Below are 9,814 nucleotides of genomic sequence, written 5' to 3' on the forward strand. Positions count from 1 at the left end.
GAATTGTGGAATCGATCCTATGGTGGATCGTGGTTTAATTGCGTGCTTAAGGTGAGTGACCCACCTTCAAATTAATTTCGAAAATTAAATTTGTGAATATTTTGTGTGAATTGAATATTTGAAAATTATATTCTATGTGTCAAATATTTAATTGATTTATTGTGGAAATTATTGGTGGATTTATTTTGATTAAAGAGAATATGCATTATATAAATTTATGCCATGTGAAAATTATTTTATGGTATTGGGAATTGTGGAATTCAATTATATATGAAATTCTTGTGGTTTTAACATTATTTTGGGCATGATTTGATTTTCAAATATTTCAAGGAAAATATTTGTTTATGTTGGTGACTTCAATTTTGATAAGTATGCCCATGGAATATTATGTGATTTAATTTATTATATTTCAAAAATATTTATGCTATTGGAAAAATTTGAATATTTAAATTGGTGGATTTGGGAGTTGGTGGATTTGAAAATCATGGAATTTATGATGTTGATTATAAAGAAATTATGGAGAATTTCCGGGTTTAATTGGATGGAAATTAACCCGATATATTTATGGAAAATTTGAAATTTTGAGATGTATTGATTTATGATTTTTAGATGCACCATACACGTACTGGTGTTCTGTTTATATGTGATATGGTTAATGTGCACATGGATGTGATTAGGGCGCAGGTGAGTGTGAGTAGCACGTAGGTGATTTTGTGGGGTTGTCCTGTATTTGCCATCGGATGAGGGTAGGCTGCCCCTCCATGGCCGGGACACCTGTTTGCAGCGGCGCGGTGGGACGCCACGCGATCGTATGCCGGTTTCTCTCTATAATCTCCTGTCTGGCGGTACCCTGGGACCCTGGGTACTGTTGGCGCCACTGGTATATAGTGGGTGCATCAAGTGATTTTCAGAACTGGAATTTTAAAATAAATATTTTGAAATTGTATTGGAATTAAGAATATAATTAATACTGTTTTTATTATTTATTTGGATGGGGATTCTAGATTGATTTATTTTTCCCTTTACATAATTATTCAATAAATTAAATTCCTTTAAATTATAAATTTTGGATGCTTGACTTATTATATTGTATTTGATATTTATTTGAATGAATTGATGTCTTGGTTTTCGGGGATTACGAATAAAGGGTTTTGTGAAAATGTTTTAAAAGGAGAACTTTTCCAACCGAGAGAATGGTAAGGGTTTTGAGAGAAATTATTATTTCTAATTAATTATTATTTATCTATTTAATTATCGTGGTATTATAATTGTACAGTAGATAGGGTCACTTACTGAGATGATTAACATTTCATATTTTTAAATTCCGTTCCCCTAGGTCCAGGTTGGGTGACGTCGATCATCCGGGGCGAGCCCGACATCTCAGTTCATTGCCGAAAGTCCAAGGAGCATCTCCTTTCCTTTTTCCTCTCCATCCTGTATTACTTCCTTGTCGGTCATTGTATTAATTTCATATTTATTTGTATAATGCTCTGTATACTGTACTGGACACTTGTGTATTAATTATGCATTAGACTACTGTTGTTTATTTGAAGTGCTGTAAATTTGTGGAATCAACTTGTAGTATTGTGGAAGGAATAAGGGGATGTTTATAGAAGTGTGTTTTCAGTGTAGGAAATTTTTGGTTAGTCCTACCCTTAGGGGAGGTGCTGCTGGATTTTCCGTTGGAAAGTTCGGTGGTATTTCCCTGGGATCAGGACTTGTCTAGGGTTCCAGGGAGGAATTCTGGACGGGTCCTGACACTAATTCACTAATTTTGGGAAGATATTGAACTTTTGTATTTGAAAAATGTTTTAGGGGGATCTCTGAAGTAGATGGTGGTTGATAGAGTAATCCTTGATTATAATTTCCCGTATGAGTACTGCGTCCAAGCATACGTTTCATGCTTGTTTGAGTAATAGCAATGAGATTCCCTAGTATCATGCTAAGAATAGCTAGGATTTCCAGAAAAAGATGCCAGTTCTTTTCTATTATATTCGCATTTTCTATTATATTAGTATTAGTTAGTGATCTTGGCTCAGTGAGTCCTTTCTTCCATGATGAACTGTTGGCACCAATCCTACATTTTGTCGTTCGAGCTTTTCCTGGGAGTATGGCATAGGTTACTTCAGCGCCGTAGCGCCTGGTACTCGAACATTGGCTCGGGGCATTTTCTCTACCTCTTCTTACCCTGAAAAAGCAGGGGCACCTTGCATCCTTGAACCGATAACCATCTTTCGGCTAACCTAGCCTCCTCCGTCCCTCGGGACCAACAAGGGGTAGTACAAGTTAGAGGAGGAGGGGGGGTCGGAAAATATCAACGCATTCGGAAAATATAGATGCATGATCCAGCATGCCCCTTTGTAAAGTAAAAAAACCACCCTCGAGAGGCTCATTACTTTCAATTGAGATAATGAAAAATCCATCAGACTTCTCAATAAGCTCATCAATAGTTAGGTAGCAGTGGATGAATCTTTGCTTTGATCAAGGAGCAAAGATGACTTCTAATGAAACAACAGTAGATCATCAAATGCCTTTAATTTTTCTAAAAGAGAAACAAACCAAAAGTCATAGGAAAGCATGTCCCACCTCCCCACGTAAATTAATGTGTAACATCTTTTAAGCATTATGTTTGGAGTTGGAGGCTTAATTGTCTATAATAAATATAAAAACAAAACTTCATCAATTTCATATTGGTTATCCCACATGAAAACAGTGATAAAATACCCAAAATATAACAGAGGAGATAGAATATATACACCAGCTTGGAGATTACAGAGTATCCAATGAAAAGATATATCCTTAAACTACCTGGCATAGATGTGTGTATTCACAAACACTTATGCATAACATTCAATTGCTTAATATAAGCAACAAATTCTGCGATGTTGTTATAGCATCCATCTTCATCTACAGTCTGTGAAGGAGGTATCTTTTTATTTATTTAAAGTAGACTAATCTTGCTTTCTATAGCGGCTTTATGTTCCTCACGCTGTCTCGATGAGAAACAAAGTCAAAAAAATCGTTACAAAGCAGGCTCAAAATTTTTTGTCCCAAAAAAAAAAAGAAAGGAAAATGAAAAAAAATGAAAAAATGAAAAAAAAAAAAAAAAAAAGGACTTAAAATTGGAATAAACAAATTGTTAAACTCACAAAGCAAAGCAGTTCAAAAGGCATGGCTTTTTCCACCACCAAGATCAATATTCTGAGTTGGCCACCGACTTTTAATTTTCTGTTACCATGCTCTATGTGATACACTAATAATCAATTTAAAGCCAACATAGTGAACATGTTATGTTAGAGAGTTAGAGAAAAATGAATACTGTACTCCGGCCAGGGGGAAGAACCCACTCAGTTTGCTTAGAAACATAACGTTCACGTAGAATTTGAAACCAAGTCAAGAAAATGAGACATAAATCACATCATGGACAAAATAAACTAAAACAGTTCTCAACAATAATACAAATTTAATAGGCATTGAATGTTGAAGGATGAAATCTATGCTAAGAAGAAAAGGAAAAATGCATTTACCTGACTGCCATATAGGATTTGCTTATATTTTCAATTCTAAATGGTAGCCTTAAAAATTTTGTCGCTTGTTCCTTCAAAAAACCAAAAAATAAAAAATAAAAAAATTATTTGGCCAAAAATTGAAAAGAATTAACGAAAATAATAATAATAAATAAATAAATAAAATAGAATTAACATACTTAAATAAACAAAGCATGGGACAATCGATCTGGAGACGTGGGGAATAAACCCGAGGTAGAGTCTCAACAGTTAAATCAACAGGACCATGATGTCTGCCAGACCAACGTGGTGTATCATCATGTTTATCGATCCCAGCTAGCACATCTTCTATATCATCATCATCATCACCATCATCAACAGTTGTCTCATCAACCGAAGGTGTGTCAGAAGCACAACAGACGAAAGACTTAATAAATCCTCCGAAATTGGCTCAATAGTCGCCATCTTAGATTGTCACCAACATCATTCAACCCATTCAGCCTCTCATATCTGTTCCCACAATTCACACTGTTTATTTAAGCAAAAAAAATAAAAAATAAAAAAGAATAATCACACTATTCAAAACAAATAAATTTGGTATGGCCCAGATTAACCGATCATATGGTTGCAATTACAGAATTGAAAACATTCCCTTAACACAAAGATCATTCCCCAAATAGCTCAAAATAAAATATAAAATATTTTAAAATTTTAAGTTTTGGCCACTGCACATATAACTACGATACAGGCATCCCAGATTTATCAATTATACATATCATTGTTACATTTACATGGAACAGGACAGAGAGAAAAAGACAAAAATAAAATATAAATAAATAAATAAAAACTTAATCTATTACGAATTTTAGGGGGTGACGAGCAGCGGAGGTAAGACAGTTTATATATTTTTAAACACTTCATGTATCAAGATAAAAATATCATATATATATATATATATAACATGAAAAAAAAAAAAAAAAAAAAAAAAAGAAGTTGCATTCAGAGTAAAAAGAGCACGCAAAGACAAAAGTTACACTTTGAATAGAATTGGAATTTGGAATAGAATTCTATTCATATTCTAATTCCCAATTCCACCTGCTTGTGTCAACTCTAATTAAATAATTATTTTAAACTTAATTTGAGTAGTTCTTTTTTCGCTATAAGACAGGCTATAAACACTCCACTAAAACCTAATTTACTAAAATACCCCTCCTTTGTCACCTTTTTCTTTGATTATTTTATTATTTGTTTTCGAATGAAAAGTTTTACTCCTATGATTTTGGAAACAATTTTCACCAAGTACATTTCACGTAAACGAATCTTCTGAATATTTTGTCTTTTCAATATCTATGCTAAACAAGATTATACTATATCCCAAATTTGGAAATATGTTTTGTAAAACATGTTTTTAATTGGATTTTAAAAACCGTAATAATACTATTTGGACTTTTGGACAGCAAGAAAATTTTTATAAATCAGTCTCTTATTTACAAACTGATATAAATCATGTCTCCTCATTATTTAGGCAGCAAGCAATTGAGAAAACAGAGGTCTTTTGAAGAACAGAAAATATATAATCATGCCCTACAAGCTTTTAATGTCCTTCGCAAGCAAATAACCCACACAATATTAGTATTGTGCAAGCACCAAGCAAGCAACAAAATGAAGCAAGTAATCACAATCGTTAACAAAGGGTCAGTAAACAAGACAACAACACAATTGAATGGAAATGCATTCGTTTTATTCGATCTCGATGAAGAGAACAGCAAAGAGGTTTACAAGCATGCTATTAAGAGTTCTCACCTATGCGAGTGGTCTCGCCCAACAACTCGCCGACTAGCCACCCCCCTCTAAAGAGCTTATTTAGCCATTTTAATCCTGGCAAGAATATACATGAAAATATGCAAGGAATCATAATGGTACTATTCCCTACAAAACAAACTATGATCCAAGCAAGTGACTATGGGCTTGACTAATGGCCCTGGATAAACTTGGCTTGGCGATTACAACCGAAATACCAAGGAACGAGTGACTCTCACATCCTCCCCCACCTATTCTGTCAACGTCCTTGATAACTCAGCTGCTTTGAACTCTTCAATCATCTGCTTGAAAGGTGCCAGGTTGATCTCTTTCTCCCAGCTAGTCTCTTCGTCTCCTAGTCCCTTCCACTTGATGAGATACTCCTGTACTAGTTGTCGGTGGACATGTCTGATTCTCTCGGCTAGGATCTCCTCCGCTTCCTTCGCGATCTTTGGCTGCTTGATGTTGACGTCAGCTCTGGCTGGCTTGTTGCGTGTTGGATCTTCTTCATCTGGATGGTACGGCTTGAGGTTGCTCACGTGAAACACAGGGTGCACCTTCATCCACTCTGGGGTTACTACTTTATATGAGGCTTTCCCAACCTTGGCAATGATTGGCATCGGCCCTTCATACTTCCTCATCAATCTTGGGTCTCTGTCTCGAAGCCAATGGAATTGTTCTCGTGTAAGTTTCACCATCACCATGCCTCCCACGTTGAATTCTAAAGGTCTTCGCTCTTTGTATGCCTATTTCTTCATTCGGTTGGCCGCCTTCTCCAAGTAAGCTTTAGCTATCTCCATGTTGCTCTTCCATTATTTGGTGAAGTTGAAGGCCTTCGGGTTTTTGCCGTCATATTCATCGACAGTATGTGCTAGCAAGGGTTTCTGGCCATTGACTATCTCGAACGGACATTTGTTCGTGGGAGAACCCTTTTGCGCATTGAAGCAGAAGTAGGCTACGTCGAGGAGCTGCGTCCAATTTTTCTGGTTGCCACTGACGAAGGATAGGTATTCTTCTAGCATGCCATTGAATCTCTCAATTTGTCCATATGTTTGTGGATGATAGCTAGAAGAGATGTTAAGCTGCGACCCGAGAAGCTTAAATAATTCTGTCCAGAAGGACCCTGTGAACTTCGTATCTCGATCACTGACAATATATTGGGGCACTCCCCAGTATTTTACCACAAATTTGAAGAATAGGCAGGCAGTCTCCTCGGCCGTGCAGTATTTAGAGGTCGGAATGAAAATCACATATTTTGAGAATCTATCCACCACCACCAAAATATTTGTTAGGTTCCCGATCTTAGGAAGGTTGGTGATGAAGTCAAGTGATACGCTCTCCCAAGGGCGAGTAGGTACGAGGAGTGGTTCTAATAACCCCGGTGGTTTCTGTCTCTGCACCTTGTCCTATTAGCATACGAGACAAGTTCGGGTGTAGTCCATTATGTCATCGCGCATTTGCGGCCAGTAGTAACCTTGTTTGATTAGTGCATACACCCTTTACCATCCTGGGTGTCCCGACCATAAGGTGTCATGACACTCACATAGCATCATCTTCCTCAGGTCTCCAGCTTCGAAACGAACAATCTATTCCCTTTCGTTCACAACAGGCCATCTTCCTCCTAAAATTGGCGGGTTTTCCCTTCCTTGTAGAGTTTTAAAATGTTTTGTGCACATGAATCCCCCCTAGGTGTCGCTTTATGAGATCTCACATTAATGTATTTATCATGCTAGCAGCCATAGTTGCTAACATCTTTAATGCTGTAACTCCATCTTACGACTCAGGGCATCTGCCACCTGATTTTTGGTTCCCGCCTTGTGCTCAATATGAAGGTCGAATTCAGCAATGAGCTCGTGCCAACGTGCTTGCTTTGGGGTTAGCTTTGGTTGCTTGAGAAAGTGACTGACTGTCAGGACCCGTCCAGAATTCCTTCCCCGGAACCCTAGACAGCCCTGATCCCAGGGAAACCCTACCGAACTCTCCAACGGAAAATCCGACAGAGCCTCCCCTAAGGGATTTACTTACCACAACTACCTGCACTGAAAACACACTTCTAAAAATATCCCCTTATTCCTCCCATAATACTACAAATTGATTCCACAAATTGCAGCACTTCAAAATAAATACAGTAATCCAGTGCATAATAAATACAACAAGAATGAAAGAAATATTACAACTGCAATAAAAGAAAAACAGGGTACAGTACGAACTAAAACAGCGAGGAAGATCAAGTCCGCTCCGAGTGAACGCCGACAACCTGGTACCTAGAGGAACGGAATTTAAGAGTGTGAGATGCTAATCATCTCAGTGAGCGACCCTACTACTATACAATATAATACCACGGTAATAGGTATATCAATAATAATTATTTGGAAAATAATAATTTCTCTCAAAACCCTTACAATTCTCTCAGTTGGAAAGGTTCCCCTTTTTAAAACATTGTCACAAAACCCTTATTCATATTCCCCGAAAACCAAGACATCAAATAATTAAATATCGGAAGCAGTAATAATTAATTTTATTTTTCCAATACAATTTCCAAACATTTTATTTTTAAAACACAGTTCTGAAAATCATTTGATGCACCCACTATATACCAGTGGCGCCAACAGTACCCAGCGTCCCAAGGTACCGCCAGACAGGAGGTTATAGAAAGAAACCAGCATACGGTCGCGTGGCGTCCCACTGCGCCGCTGCTAACCTGGTGTCCCGGCCAAAGGGGGGTGGCCGCCCTCTCCAATGGCATCCACAGGACACCCTCATAATATCAACCGCGCGCTACTCACACCCACCTGCGCGCTAATCACATCACCTGCGCGCTAATCACACCCACCTGCGCGCTAATCACAACCGTGTGCACACTAACCATATCACATGTACCATATCACATAATCAGAACACCAGTACGTGCACGGTGCATCTAAAAATCATAAAATCCATAAATTTAAATCATAAAACAAATTTCACATTTTTCATAAGCATAGCGGGCATAATCCATCCGCTTGAACCGGGAAATTCTCCACAATTTCTTTATAATCAATGCCATAAATTCCATGATTTTCAAATCCACCAACTTCCAAATCCATCAATTTAAATATCCAAATTTTTCCAAGCATAAATAATTCTTGAAATATCATAGTCAAATCTCATAATATTCCATGGGCATATTTTATAAAAATTGAAATCAGCAACATAACCAAATATTTTCTTTGAAATATTTGAAAATCAAATCGTGCCCAATTTACCATTAAAACCACACCAATTTCAAAATCCTCAAAACCATAAAATAATTCCACACGGCATAAATTTGTAGAATTCGCATTTTCTTAAATCCAATAAATTCATAAATAATTCTACAATAAATCCAATAAATATTTGGCACATAGAAATTAAATTCCAAATATTTAATTCACACATAATATATTCATCAATTAAATTCCCCAAAATTAATTTGAAGGTGGGTCACTCACCTGGAGCACGCAATTAACCCATGATCCACTACGGGATCAATTCTACGACTCACCGGTGCTCCTAGAACAAAATTCACAGACAGTCAAATAAATTAATATTTTATTCGGGTAAATAATATCCGGTACCCGGGGGGTCAAAACACAAACGATATCTAGAATTTACGAGTTATATACCGAATCGAAGCTCGAGTGATGCTAATCACAGATCCGGTCTTAATTTTCGATAATCGTACCCGACGGGGTCGGAATTTTATCGGGAAGCTTTTTGGGTTTCGGCTCCGCAATTCTCCCAAACCGTCGCGAATTGGTGGAAACGGAAGTCGGATTTGGGTTCAGGAGGTCGAACACTGCGGACTGGAGCTGGCTGAAATTTTCGGGTACTCGCCGGAACAGTAATTTCCGGCGGGCCGCCACGCCACCGGCAACCGTCGCCGGAACAGTATTTTCCGGCGGTGGCCGTTTGCTGTGAAACTTTGCAGATTTGTAGATCGTGAGGAGAGCAATCCAACGGGACCGACGGTGAGCAAAACGGAGGTCGGACGGCGGAGAAATCACCGTTTGAAGATTTTCGACCCCTCGCCGGAAAACGCTCCGATCCCGGCGCGTCGGTGGTCCGATGGCCGTGATTTTTGGTGGGTAGGCCGGACTTGAGGAGAGGATGCTGGGTGTATGGCGCGTGTACTGTATATCGGCCGGAATAGTGCCGATTCGCGGTGGAGGGGGAAAAATCGCCGCCAAACTTCGGACGTCCGATCCGGGCGCGTCCGGCGGCCGTTCGCCGTGAAATTTGGAGGTTTTGCCGGAAATGAGGTGGGCAATCTGGCTGGCCGGCGCGTGTACAGTAACTAGGCCGGAAAAACGTGAAAATGACCGGCGGCCGGCGGGTCCTCTCTCTCTCTTTCTCTCTCCTCTCTCTCTTTCTCTCTCTTCTCTCTCTTTCTCTCTCTTCCCCGAGAGTTTTTCAAAATTAAAACCCTGCGTGACACTGTTCATGCCACGTGGACCACTCAGAAGCTGACACGTGGCATTTCACTCTTC

Source organism: Ziziphus jujuba, chromosome 1 (genome assembly GCF_031755915.1).
Source record: "Ziziphus jujuba cultivar Dongzao chromosome 1, ASM3175591v1".
Classification (NCBI taxonomy): Eukaryota; Viridiplantae; Streptophyta; class Magnoliopsida; order Rosales; family Rhamnaceae; genus Ziziphus; species Ziziphus jujuba.